Source organism: Castor canadensis, chromosome 2 (assembly GCF_047511655.1).
Source record: "Castor canadensis chromosome 2, mCasCan1.hap1v2, whole genome shotgun sequence".
In the NCBI taxonomy this organism is placed as follows: domain Eukaryota; kingdom Metazoa; phylum Chordata; class Mammalia; order Rodentia; family Castoridae; genus Castor; species Castor canadensis.
In genome coordinates, this window is record NC_133387.1 from 175,272,024 (window position 1) to 175,286,782 (window position 14,759).

General features: G+C 35.2%; 1 pseudogene; it reads left to right on the forward strand.

The window, feature by feature from the left end:
- Positions 1-13,449: 13,449 nt before the first annotated feature.
- LOC109674780 (olfactory receptor 8D1-like) lies at positions 13,450-14,384 on the forward strand (annotated as a pseudogene).
- Positions 14,385-14,759: the final 375 nt, after the last annotated feature.

Genomic DNA, 14,759 nt, shown 5'->3' on the forward strand with positions numbered 1-14,759 from the left:
ATGTAAAATTTACATTTTAAGTTCATTATTCTGGATTTTTAGGACATTTGTAGTGTTATCCAACCAAGGTCTATTGCAAAATATTTTCATCACCCTCCCAACTAAAGCCCCATATTCATTAGCAGTTACACTCTTACCATAGTGCCTAGCAGATATTAAGGTTTTTTTTTTAATCATTCTGAATTCTCCTATTTTGACACTGCCTATAAATGGAATCACAGAATGTATAGACTTTTATATTTGGTTTCCTTCACTCAGTGTATTTCAGGTTCATTTGGGATGTGTCATATCTCAGTTCTTCATTTCTGTCTATTGTACCATAATGTTCCATTTATGAATAAACTATACCTTACTTGTCTTTCATCATGGGATGAACATTTGGGTGGCTTTCACATTTTGGCTTTGTAGTCAGTATTGTTTTAACCACTCATGTATAAGTTTGTGTGTACATGTATGTATGTATGTATGTTTTCAATTCTTGGGAGAATGTACCCAGCAGGGAAACTGCTAGATCATATAGTACCTTTTGTTTTATATTTTGAAAACTGCCAAATTATTTTTCTGAACAGTCTGTATCATTTTTCAATCCTCCCAGTACTGCATAAAGGTTCCATTCCTTCACGTCTTTGCCAACACTTATTCTCTCTCTTTTTTCATTACAACCTTCCTGATGGATACGAAGTGTCATTTCACTATGGTTTTAATATGAATAGCTTTAATAATTATTGAGGATAAAAATATTTTCATGTGCTTATTGGTCATTTGTGTATCTCAAATATAGTTCCATTTTGTAATTTTACGAAGAGTGTCTTACATTTTTAATTAGTCTTAAGTATTTTACTCTGTCCTTGCACTGTCATTATACCAAAAATGCTGGTTAGTTTGGGGAAGAATAAGAACATCATCTCCTATGCTGAATGCATCACTCAACTTTACTTCTTTCTTGTTTTTGTTAAATTAGAATGTCACGTGTTTAGTGCAATGGCCTATGACTTCTATGTCACCATCTGTAACCCCTTGCTTTACAAGGTGACCATGTTCTATCGAGTCTGCTCCTGGATGGTCATTGGGGTATATGGTATGGGCTAAATTGATGCCAAAGCTCACACAGTCTGCATGCTAAGAGTGCTTTTTTTTTCTTTTATAACATTGATACAATAAACCAGCATTTCTATGATCTTTTTCCACTATTGGAGCTTTCCTGTTCTAATATTTTTATCAATGAGGTAGTAGTTCTGTGTTTAAGTGCTTTTAATATTGTCCTAACCCTAATCATCCTTGGCTCTTACACCTTCATCATTGTGAGCACCCTCTGCTCACTCCACTGAGGGCAGGTCCAAAGCCTTCAGCACCTGCAGCTCCCACATCTCTGCTGTTTCTGTCTTCTTTGGATCTCTTGCATTCAGGTAACTGCATCCATCATCAGTCATCTCCAAGGACCAAGGGAAAGTGTCCTCGGTGTTTTACACCATTGTCATGCCCATGATGAACCCCTGATCTACAGCCTGAGGAATAAGGATGTCAAAGCTGCCCTAAATAAGTTTCTGGAAAAAAGAAGTTTTATGTGAAAAGGTGTATTTTGCATTAGCAAAAACTTATATTTTCTGAGATTTGGTAAAGAATCAGTCCACAGACACAAATGCGTGTTCTCAAATCATGAGATTACTGCGAGTACTTGATTTATGAAATAAAGTTACCAAGGGTAGGGATGGATTCCCAAGATTAGACACATTAGGGACAGCATTGCTCTGGAGTGCTCCAGACTTCATTCACTCAAAGTAGCTTGTATCACCTTTAAACATTTCTTAAAACTGTTCAAAGCTTTCTTATGGTTGATTATGCTTTAGATAAGTGGAACATGTTTTCATGCAAAACTTACTTATCTTATTGTAGGGAATAAATGCATTTGATCAGTATCTCTTGATATTCTCAGTATTTTGTGTGCCTGACCTTTTAAACTAAGCAATTTGCCTAATATTTCTAAAAATGTGGTCTCTAAAATAAATAATTTTATCAAAAATTAAATATACAAATATAATGCCTAGGTCTTTCCACACATATGGAAATATATTGGCAGAATATGGAGACAGTTGATGAGTGGTAAGATAGTTCCTATCCACAAGGAGATAATACTATGTTGGAAGAGATTAACAATCTGAAACAGGATTACGTAAATATATTATACATATACCTTTGTGCAATATTCCACTTCAGTAACTATGTGAACATCTCTATTTTCTCAACAAATTTCTACTCATTTTCTCTCTTCTAAACAGATCATGCTTTTTTCCCAACCAAAATTATGGAATCTCAGATTCAGAAGTAGTATTCTTTTACTATTGCATTCATTTTGGTTACTGTTTACATGGAAAAGTTAAAAATGGAAAAATGTTCTTTTGAAAAATGAAAAGTATGCTTTCTACTCAAAAATTCATGATCCATTCTAGAAAAAAATTATTTTCTGAGGGTCAGGGAAGTGATTTCCAATCAATAAATTTCCTTTCCTCTTCTTCACCCAACTAACCTCCTATTTGTTGTTCTTAAAAAATGGCAACAAGAAAACCTCCACTAGTCCTTTTAGGAATCAACCATTCCCATCAGTGAGTCTCACAGCTCTGGCTGACATCCAGAGGATACTTAGTTCCCATGTCTTTTCCTGTTGTTAGGAGCACCCATCTGACTATCCCTTCTCTGCCTAAAATAGCTACTCAGAGTTTCAGATACCAGATATTCCCTTTTAATTGTAGAGCTACTTCTAGATGATAGGTCATGGTTGTGTTTTTTATGATCTCTTGAAGCTTCAAAGACTTTGGGAATGTTACATTAGGGAGGCAAGCCTGGACATCTGCAAACAACACTGTGTTCTTCCTGTCCCTCTTTAAGGGGTCCTTATGCTTTTCTAACACACAGTGAACATTTAAACCTGGGTATGTTGTATCTGTACAACCAAGGCAGACTAGTAACTGGAAAATAACCTGTCATGGGACTCCATTCTATTAAGCAAACAAATACCCATTCTAGACTTTTTTTTAAACTACACCACCAGCACCACCCTGAGCCATCTCTACAGCAATATATCCCTTTCATGTTGCAAACACCCTGAGAATTGTATATATCTTTGCAAGACAGTGTTCAAAGGGGCACCTCTGCACCAGGTTTACTTGGTAAAAGGGAAATCTGACCCCAATTTGACCTCTCAGGCAAAGTTCTCAATTTAAGACTTTATGGATATTGGTATCACCTCAAACATACAATGAAAGGCCTGGAAATTAGCATAAGCAATACACAGAATAAGCCAAGTTATGTGATAAGACTGTGTTATTTAAACCTGTCAGCCACCATAGCATCTCCCTAAGGACTGCCCAGATTCATCCAGCCTTTCTCTTGTAAATTAATTGGTCTTTAAACAAAGAGATCAATGTTTCTGTGTCACCTGGTAGAATTCCACCACTTTTTCTGTTGTGATACTGCCATTTACTCTTTCTCCCCTTTTCTTTTAATAAAGTCTTGCTACTGTTTTGCATTTCAGTAGTTTTTTATTGTTGTGCTGAGTCACATTGTGGAATTTACAAAAGTTCTTACAATGTATCAGATATATCATACTTGAATTCACCATCTCCATCATTCTCCTTTATCCACCCAAACCCCATTCCTGGAATAGTTTCAACAGGTCTCATTTTTCCATTTACATACATGTGTATGGAATATTTGAACCATATTCACCCTCCTATATCTTTTCCCCACATCTTCCATTGGTACTAACCTTCTAGACAGGACTTATTCTCTTCTCTTCTTCTCCAATTTTTAAAAGAAAAAATGACATTTTTGTTTATTTGATATAACACAAGGAGTTTCCTTGTGACATTTCCATGTATCTATGTATTATAACCCAAATTGGTTGATCTCTGTTTTTCTTCTTTCTACCTTAGTTCCCTTCTTACAGTGGTTTCAACAGGTTTAAAAATGCCACATTAATTCTTGGATAAAGACTATATCAACCATATTCACCCTTAAATTTCTTCTTTTACCCTCTCCCTCTCATATGTGAGCTCACCTTAGCATGACCTGTTTTTCATACTATTGCTGTATTTCTATTAGGTCTACATTCCACATAAGAGAGAAAACGTGACTTGTGGCCTTCTGAACCTGGCTAACTTCACTTAAGATGATGTTCTCCAGTTCCATCTATTTACCTGCAAATGACAAAATTTCATTCTTCTTCATGACTGAATAAAATTCCATTTATATAAATACCACATTTTAAAAACTCTATTTATCAGTAGTGGGATAACTTGGCTATTTTCATAGCTTAGCTATTGTGAATAATGCTGCATTAAACATGGGTGTGCAGGTGCCTTTATTGTTACCTGACTTACATTCTTTTGGGTACATCTCTAGGAGTAGAATTGCTGGATCATATGGCAGTTATATTTTCATTTTTTGAGGAGCCTCCATACTCTTTTCCATAGTTATACTAATTTACATTCCCACCAGCAGTGTATGAGAGTTCTTTTTTCTCCACATCCTTGCCAACATTTGTCATTGTTTATGTTCTTAGTGGTCACCATTCTAACAAGAGTGAGGTGGAATCTTAAGGTGGTTTTGATTTGCATTTCTTTATGACCAGGGTTGTTGAGTGTTTCTTCATGTGTTTTTGGACTGTTGGACTTCTTCCTTTAAAAAAGTTCTATTCAGTTCATTTGCCCATTTCTTCAGTGGATCATTGATTTTTTTTTGGGGGGGGTGAGTTTTTTTAGTTCCCTGCATATTCTGGCAGATGTATCTGACATCTTTTGTCAGATGTATAGCTGGCAAAGATTTTCTCCCATTCTGTGAGTGTGAGCAGCCTCTTCAATTTTGACCATTCTTTTGTTGTGAAGTATCTTAATTTCATGTAGTCCCATTTGTCAATTCTTTTCTCTCAGCTCATGAGCCATTTGAATTCTATTTTGGAAGTCATTGCTTATGCCTATCAATTACAATGTATTCCCTGCTCTTTCCTGTACTAGCTTCAAAGTTTCAGGTCTTATATCAAGATCCTTAATCCACATTGAGTTGATACTTGTATAGGCTGAAAGACATGGGTTTACTTTTAATTTTCTATATGCAGATATCCAGTTTTCATTGCAACATTTATTAAAGAGGCTGTCTTTTCTCCATTGTATGTTTTTGGTGCCTTTGTCCAAAATTGGGTGGGAGTAGCTGCATCAGCACATTCTTCTACTCCCTAGATTCTTGGGTTTGATCACTTAATCACATCTCAGAGTACTTGAATGTTGTCATTATGATTGCTTTTCTTTTTTTAATTGCTATCTGAATATAATAATTTCTCAATCTTGTACTCAATTCCTGATGTTCTTTGTTCTTTTTTATCTAATCTATTGGTAAGTCATACTTTCTATGGAGTTTTTAAATTTTGATTTACTGAATTTTTGATTTCTAAGATTACTATCTTTTTTCAAAAATCTCAATTTCCTCACTAAATTTTTCACTCAACCATTAAATTAACTTCTTTACTTCACACATCTGTTCATTTGACTCTTCTTTGTGGTCACTGATCATTTTTAAAGCTAGGCTTTTGGATTCTTTGCCTAGCATTTCAACAATTTCAATATCTTTAGATTTGGTTATTGAGAAGTTACATACTTTTGAAAGAGTAATGTTTTCATATTTCTTACATTTCTAAGTTGCAATTTGTGGATCTGATGAGATGGAAACCTATTTCTGTTTTATGTTGGGTCTTTTTTAGTAGCAGTCTTCTCTTAGGGCCTGAATCCTAACTACGTCTCCGGGGAAAGAATTTAGACAGCAGTAACAACAACAATTCAAAAACAAATCAGATTTTTAAACAATAATTGAAAGATCCAAATACAGACCCAAAAAGAATAGAAAAGAGAAGAGCTAGGATACTTATAGAATAAACTAGGAAATTAAAATTTATTAAAGGCAAAAGTATTAATATGTAATAAAATAGGGGAGGTAGGGAAAGAAAAATGAAAGAAGCAAGATAGAAAAGAGAGAGGATGTACGTGGTATAAAGGTATAAAGGAATAATAGTGAAAGACAACACAATAACCAAATATAAAGCAAGTAAAAAAAAAAAAGGCCAGTCAATATTTATTCCTTTCTTGGGACTTACAGGATAGAGATGCTTTTTTTTTTTTAACCAGGCTTATCAATTTATTTGGTAGTGGGTTTATTTAGTTATTTTCTCTCAGAATTCCAAACAAGTTAGATTAATAAAGGCTTTTTCCTGGCTGACCTCTACCCTGCCTATCCTATTGGGGCACACACTATTGTTACCATTGCTTGCTTGAAGTCCTCAGTATTTCCATATCCAGGCTTGGCAATATGGGGAGTGTAGCTACTACCCTCAAGCTGCTCCCAACAGCTGAGTCTGAGCATCCCTAGTTAAATGCCCCCTTTCACCAGAGATACTGCTGGGCATTTGTGGTTATGGGAAATGCCCAAACAGCAGCTGCACTTAACCAAATATTCCCCCCAACACTTTGAGAATGCTGAAAACAATCAGGCAAGAGAAATATGTATTTGTGGGGCAAGGCACAGAGCTCTATGTGATCCAGCACACCCCAGCCATGCTGGTTTCTGTCCTAGTATTATACACACACAACTGATTTCTCCTCTTTCCAGAGTTCCAGCTTCAGATCACCAAATGTAATTGTACTCAGTTTTTCCCTGCAGAAGAGCATGCAATTCCTATCCAAGCAGACCCGTGTTTGTGAATCTGAATCCAAGTCACATCCAGTTTCCTTAGACCATGTTGATTCTTCGGGTGTTTGCTCACTTAGTTAGTGGACAAGGGATGGCCTTTGGGGTTTGCAGATGTAAAAACAGAGGGACTTCTGGTACCCATGGCTGAAACATTTGACTGTATGACTTCTCTTAAAATAAATCCCTACCATGGCACAGTGAACACACCAGTGAAAAAGCAAAAAAGTACAGGGGAATGCTTCTCTGGTACTGCTTGGATCGCACATCTCCCATCTTAAACTGTATTTTGGCAAAGTGCCAGGTTGTGCCCCTCTGAAGCTCACTGAGAATTTCCTTTTCTCTTTCCCCATAAAGTCCTGCTTGGAGTGTATGTGCGGGTGTGGGGGGAGTACTCTGCCTTTCCTACTGTTTTGCCTAGTTCCCTGTGTTAGACTCCATTATTTTTTTTCTTATTTGGGTTTCTTTTTGTTTTGTTTTGCAAATGTAAAATTCATCTGAACTCTGTTTCTAATTACTGTTGTACTTCTGGGCCTTTCCACAATACCTACCTTTCCCTGTAGCTATGCTAGTGATGTTTTATTTCAGAATTGTGGAGACATGGGAAAGCCCTGGGTGTCTGTAATCTGCAGATTGAGTATTGCTTGTTTTCAAATGTTAAATTGAACTCTCATTACAGGAATAAATCTCACTTGGTAATTGTGTCTCACATCTTTTACATATTGCTGGATTCAAGTTGCTATTACTTTTAAGGGTCTTGACATCTAAATCCATAAGGTACATAGACCTATAAAATTCTTTTATTTTTTGAAATATCCTTGTCTCGCTCTGGATCTGGATAATGCTACTTTCATAAATCCAATGCTATTTTCAAAAATTCTTGAATTGTCTAGTTCCTTAAAAATTTACATTAAGATTTTATTTCATTGCTTCATTGAATGATTGAAAAAATATGGAAAACCATTTGGGGTAGGGTATTTCTTTGCTATGTTTCTAGTTATAAATTCAAATTATTTAGAATATAAAATCAATTTATTTTGTCTGTTTAGTAAATTGTGTCAGTATGGAAAATTGCAGAAATAATAGTAATGGCTATCAGTAACTGTTACTGTAGAAGAAGAACAAGAGTTACCTAAAGAGACATGGTCCTAATTTTCTTTTTTTTTTTTTGTACTCAAATTTGAACTCAGGGCCTTCACTTTGAGCCACTCCACCAACACTTTTTTGGTGATGGGATTTTTTGAGATAGGGTCTTGAGAACTATAGGCCTGAGCTTGTTTCAAAGAGTGATCCTCCTGATCTCTCTCTCCAGAGTAGCTAGGATTACAGGTATGAGCCACAGGCACTCAGCTTCAGTTTTCTTAAACTAATCAACTTAACACTCTGTGGATTCTACATGCTCACTCCTTACTTTGACTGTGAGATATAAGACAGAGTTATCATAATTTGGGAAATAAGGCTTAAATATTCTCCAATCTCCACTGCTTTTCTAAACGATGCCTGATATGCCCCTCTCCTAAGGAATTGCATGTGTGTGGAGGGAGGCATGGGGTGTGAAAATGTGTGTCATGAGAAAAAGCAAAAAAAAAATGCTGTAGTCAAAGAACAAGATCACCAGGACCAATCCACACAGAAAAGTTATGTATTCAAACTAGCAGAAAGGAGGGGAAATATTTATTATGAATATGTTTAATAATTCAGAGAGAATATGGAAAGACTAGGTGAACTCATAAGTAAGTCTCAAAAAATACGAGTGAATAATTCATTTTGAGTCTCAGGATTAATGTCTTTCTTGATATTGAAAAAAAGTGCCATCAGTTATTTGTTTCAATACAGCATTGCTTTGCAGATCTTCTCCAATTCTCTTGGAGAAATTAAAAATAAATGTTTTCAATCTGCTATCCCTGTCTCTTAAATGGTTGTTTGTTCACGTTTTAAGTTCTTTTCTTCTCTCATTACTGCATTCTAAGTTATCTCTTAGGACTCATTTTTTTCTAAATTCACTAATTTCTCAGTGATCATTTCTATTCCCCAATTGTCTTCAACAATGACTAGTGTAGGATTTAACTCAAATACTAATTTATATTTAATCGTAATAACTATATTTTCACCCCTAAATATGTTATTTTTATTTATTATACCTTAATAATATGAGGGGATTTCATTGTGATAATTCTACAAACATTATTAGAACCTGTTTTATTTCTTCTAGATCATAATTCATTTTTTTCTTCTTCAATGGAGTTTTTCTCCTTATACATTTTAATAGCTAACATATGTAGTTTGCAATTTTGTTCACAGTAAATAAAATAAAATAATATTCTAAAATGTATTTATAAAATTCAATAATAAAGTGAAGGAAAAGTCAGAGGAAATAGAAATAGAATGAACGCACAGAGAACCAACAATAAAATGACAAGCTCAGTGTCTGTCACCCTACAAATTACTTGAATGGGAAGTGGTCTAAATTCACCAGAGCTAAGAAAAAGGAAAACAACACAACTGTATACTGTACACAGGACATTCATTTAAAATAAAGTGATGTAGTAGGTAAAGGTAAAAGGGTGAAAAAATAAATACTATGTACACATTAATTTACAACAGAGCAGTGGATATAGTAATATAAAATAGGATAAAATCCAGAGCAATGAAGACAAACAAGGATATAATAATAAAGCTTATCAAAAAGCAAACCATTTAATTATATACAATATGATTGTCTATGTAGAAAACATAGCATCTATATAATAAGGTACTATACATAGTAATTTTGTGTAAATTGTACAATACTTGAACAGTATTAAAAATCTTTTCAATACATTTTCAATGAACTATAGGAAATTGAAATTTTAAAATATTTACAAAAACACCAAATATATTGAATCATTAGTAACAAATCTGATAAAATATGTGTATGATTATTATAAGTAAAAGTACAAAACCTTATTGAGAGAATTAGATTAACCTAAACTCTCTTCCTGCATCAGAAGACTCAATACTATTAAAAGATGTCCATTTTCATCAAATTTATTTGTAGACTCAATGTTTTCTCAATCAAACTCCCAATAGGCATTTTGTAAAATTCAATAAGCTGAAACTAAATTTCATAAAGAAATTCAAAAGGCCTAGAAGAGAAAAAATACAAAATATGTTGAAAGATTTTCATTATAGAATTCAAAGCATATTATGGAGTTATAGTTAGCAAGACACTGTGGTACTGGTATCAAGATACAACCCACATAGGGTTTGTCAACTGATCTCAACAAAGGTTCACACTGGGCAATCTGATGATACAACACATACAAGAGTGTGGGTGAATCTCAAAGTAATTTTATTGAAGAAAAAGTCAAGTAAATCGTATGCATTTTACTTTTCTCTCAGTATATAATTAGTGCAAACTAATCTGTAGTGATGAATGTGGATTTATGATTGCCTAGAGATGGGATGTAAAAAGGTTGAGAAGAAAGGATTAGAAAAGTGCATGAAAAAAAATTGGGGGGATGGATTTGTCCATTTTTTTACTTTGGCATGTAACTTCATAGGTAAATTTACATGTCAATTTTATCTAAAATTGTACACTCAAGTTGTACATACCTGTAATCTTAGCTACTTGGGAGACTGAGGTTAAGAGGATGGCAGTTTGAGGTCTGCCTCAGAAGGGAGTTTGCAAGACCCCTTCTCAACCAATAGTTGGGTGAGGTAACACAAACCTATCAATCCAAGATATGCAAGAGGCTGAGATCAGGAGGATCACATTCCAGGCTGGATTGGACAAAAAGCAAGACCTTATCTCCAAAATTGCTAGAGCAAAAAGGGCTGGAGTCATGGCTCAAGCAGTAGAGTACCTGCCTTGTAAGTGTGAAACCCTTAGTTCAAACCTGAGTATCACCAAAACAAACAAAGAAACAAAAAACCCCAATAAATTAAAATAAAATTATGCACTTTAAACTTGCTACTGTCATGCGTTAAACAATGATAGAGCTGCTAAAATCTTGATACAGAAATAAAAAGACAATTCACAATAATTTATATTGGCAAAAAGTCATGTGTTGAAATTAGGTCTGAGCTAGTGAATTGTATGAATACATACATTCTATAGACATACATATTGTCTTGAAAGCCAGATTATATTATTGGAAATTATAGAAAGAAATTAATCACTCATGTTTTTCACATGTCATACTCCAAAATGACAAATGGCATGAAAATTTTTAAATGCTCCTGTGCTTGGAAGTCATGAAATGAGTTTGTAGTAATTTATAGATATTTTAAAATGCTGATGAAAATATTATTTAGTTTTGATTAAACAATTTAATTTTTGCTTGGTGCCAAACATTTGATATTTATTATGGAAGTATTCTTAGTATCCCTAACACTCAGGGGGAAAAGTTTCATCTTTTCTGTTTTAAATACCTCAGAGATTACTAGGAATGTTTCTGTATTTCCACCAAACATGAATTTTGTGATTGTTTCTTCCCAATAGGCTCTAACAAATGGGATGACAAGTCCTAAGGGGAACATTAACTCATGATCATCTCCTCAGGTCCAACTAGATCCAAATAAAATTTTCCTTTAATAAGACAAGACCCAGGGTCCAGAGGATTACATTTTTTGCTCTGCTTGGTTGGGTATTAAACTGTTACTCTTTGTCAATATTCTTTGAAATTTGTACAGAATCAACTCCACTCTTTTTCCAGGCTCTGAAAGACACCAAGCTCATCTGATAATCTCGTGTGTGTGTGTGTGTGTGTGTGTGTGTGTGTGTTCACATACATGCACTACCTGAAACTACAAATAAAGACAAATAAAACCAGTGGAAATTTCCCTGATGATAATAAGTCAGTTAGACCTTTCTTTGGTAAGGTATTGTAGTGGAAACTGAACTTTGGAAGGTGATTAAGCATTCTTCTTATCTTTGCCAATGGAGCTTCTAGGAGGTGACCATGCTTGAAAATGAATTCAGTTCCATGTGACTTTAAAACCTGAGCTTTTAATCATCACACTAAAGCACAAATATCGTATAATAAATTATACAATAGCTTTTTAAAGAGTTAAAAGTGGCTTTGGGAGCAGGAGAAGTCAATGCAAAGGAATTTGCATAGCATCAGAAGTTGCATGAAAATAAGTTGTTTTAAATCGTTTGAGATAAGGTGGGGTATTACCTTGTGAAATTCTGGTAAACCTGGTTTTAACAGAGAGAACTGTGTTTGGAAATGTTAATGAGTTTACCACATAATATCTGAGTGTTATTTCTCATAAACATTCTGTGTGCTTGTTCAATGTTTCACTGACACCCACCTGATCTTGGTGTACTCAATCATGCTTCATCCCAATCATTGTAACGAGAAATGTTTTATTTCACAACATGTTTTAAAACTGAAGAGTTGAAGGAAAATTTTGCATTCTCAGTTACTCTGTGATTTTTGTTTTATAACAAGCTGTATTATAGGAACTGAAGGGCATTTCTACACAGCATAACTTCTGCACATGAGAGTGTGCACCTCTATCCCCTCCATTTCTGTTTCTTTCCCCTTAAGGGTATTAAAGAGACAGTCAAATTTTACATAAAATGAGGCCAAAATGATTTCAATGCTTATCAAATCTATTTAAAAAACTATCAGAAGCAATGGTTTAGAAATAATAATTAGTAACAATAACTAAAGCTGAGCAGAAATTACCATGCTGTGTTCAGATTCAGACCAAAAAACCCCCAAAAAGCAGTTTTACAAGGCCCTGTTTTTTAAATAAAATAGATAAAGAAACAAGTCCTAGTTGTCACAATTACTAGACGACCATGGAAAATTTACATAAATACATTTGTGAAATTGCAAAATAATATTACTTTCAAGCTTTGTGACTTAGAGCAAGAATTTAATCTCTTTCTCTGTTCCTCTCAATCTCTAAGGAGGTAGTGACTCTATCTCTCCCACAGGTTGTTTTGATGATTTAATGAAGTCTCAGCATATTCCTGGCACATAAAAGGTCTCAGTAACTTGGAGCACACTTTTGCTATTACTTTCCTTCTCCTAAGTTTCCTTTTGTCGTGACAATAGCTCTCTGCTAGCATCACCTCCTTCCCACCCTCTCCAGCATTGCTCCATTCCCCTCACATTTCCAGAAACATGAGCAGAAGCAAAGAAATGTAAACTCAAGACCAGTGACTCCAAAAGATGATGGAAAGCTTGGAGGAGAACAAATTATTAGAGTCACAGGCTAAAGGAGCTAAATAAAGACACTGAAACCAGAAGGGAAATTCAAGGATCATCAGTAAGGGAGGAGTCAAGTTCCAAGGCATCAGAGAAAAGCACAAATTGTTGCAGACAGAAAACTATGTAAATAAGTAGAGACTGTGCAGATACTCTCTGAAGATAATTGGATGACAGCAGGGTATTTTTCTTTTATAGGAAAAACTAAAGCTTGATTTATGAAGTCAAAATGAGTTTCGCCTCTAACTGTCTACATGTGAATAAATAAAAATGAAAGTCAAATGAGTTTCACTTCTAAATGTAATAAACTAAAGTCAAATGAAGTATCACTATCTTGATAAGAATTCAGTTAAAAGCAGATTTTATTCCGTTGAGTTTAGGCTCTAAAATTCTTGTTCTGTTGGAAATTATGTCTTTCCTCGGATCTCAAACCATGAAAATCTATCAGATGACAATATTTGTCTAAAGGGAATGTCTCCCTTTAATCACTCAACCTATCACAACTTGGAGAACAATGGACACAGGAAATCATTCTTTAGGAAATGTCTTTGTCCTTGAGGGGTTAACAAACCAGCCAGGACTCCAACTCCCACTCTTCTTCCTGTTTATATTAATCTATGTAGTCTCCTTGATGGGAAATTTGGGATTGATCCTTTTAATCAGAATCAGCTCTCAGCTTCACACTTCCATGTATTACTTTCTCAGTAATTTGTCCTTCATAGATCTCTGCTACTCCTCTGTCATAATCCCCAAGATGTTGGTGAACGTTGTATCAGAGGAGAATTTCACATCTTTTCCTGAGTGCATGACCCAGCTCTTTTTCTTCTGCTTCTTTGGTATTGACGACTCCTACATGCTGACAGCCATGGCGTATGATCATTATGTTGCCATCTGCAGCCCTTTGCTCTACAATGTCACCATGTCTCACAGAGTATGTTTGCTACTGGTCACCAGTGTTTATGCAGTGGGGGCCTTTGGGGCCTTGGTTCATGCCAGTTATATATCTACTCGCTCTTTCTGTGGAGTTAATGTTATTCACCATTACTTCTGTGACACCCTCCCTCTTCTGAATACATCTTGCTCAAGAGACTCTACCAAGGAGCTCTTGGTGATGATTCTGGTTGGATTGAATGTATTTGTGTGTGCCTTAGTCATCTTTGTCTCATATGCCTGCATCCTTGTCAGCATCCTGCACATACGCTTGGCGATGGCAGGTCCAAAGCCTTCAGTACCTGCAGCTCCCATCTTGCAGCTGTTGGGGTCTTCTATGGCTCCATTGTCTTCATGTATTTTAAACCATCTACCAGTGACACAATGCAGGAGAAGGTGGCCTCTGTGTTTTATACTATAGTGATCCCCATGCTTAACCCTCTTATCTATAGCCTTAGAAACAAGGATGTCAAAGACGCCCTAAAAAAATTTCTGAATGGTGGGATACTTTCTCTGTAAAAAATGACACATTAACAGAGGCATGTTGCCTGATATTAGAACAACCAAATTTAACCTGTAGTGTTTTCAGGTTTTAGGTTTTAAGTAAACCTATAGGAGTCATAGGCACCACCAGAATAGCTCCCCTGGCTTCAGGAACCATGCTTCAAGCCAGTGTGGGTGCCTTCTGTCTTTTGTCATGTTTAGGATGGGCATTGCTGTGGTAGTGTGGATCCAATCCTGTCATTAATAAGTGCAAGAATTTCCCCAAACCTTTAGGCAAGAGTGGGTCTTTGTTATTTTTTTACCCCCTTCTTTTGACTTTTATTTTAAACCTTAAATATTAATATTGTGTGTTGCAGACATGTCAGGCAATAAGTAGGTTAAAAAAAATGA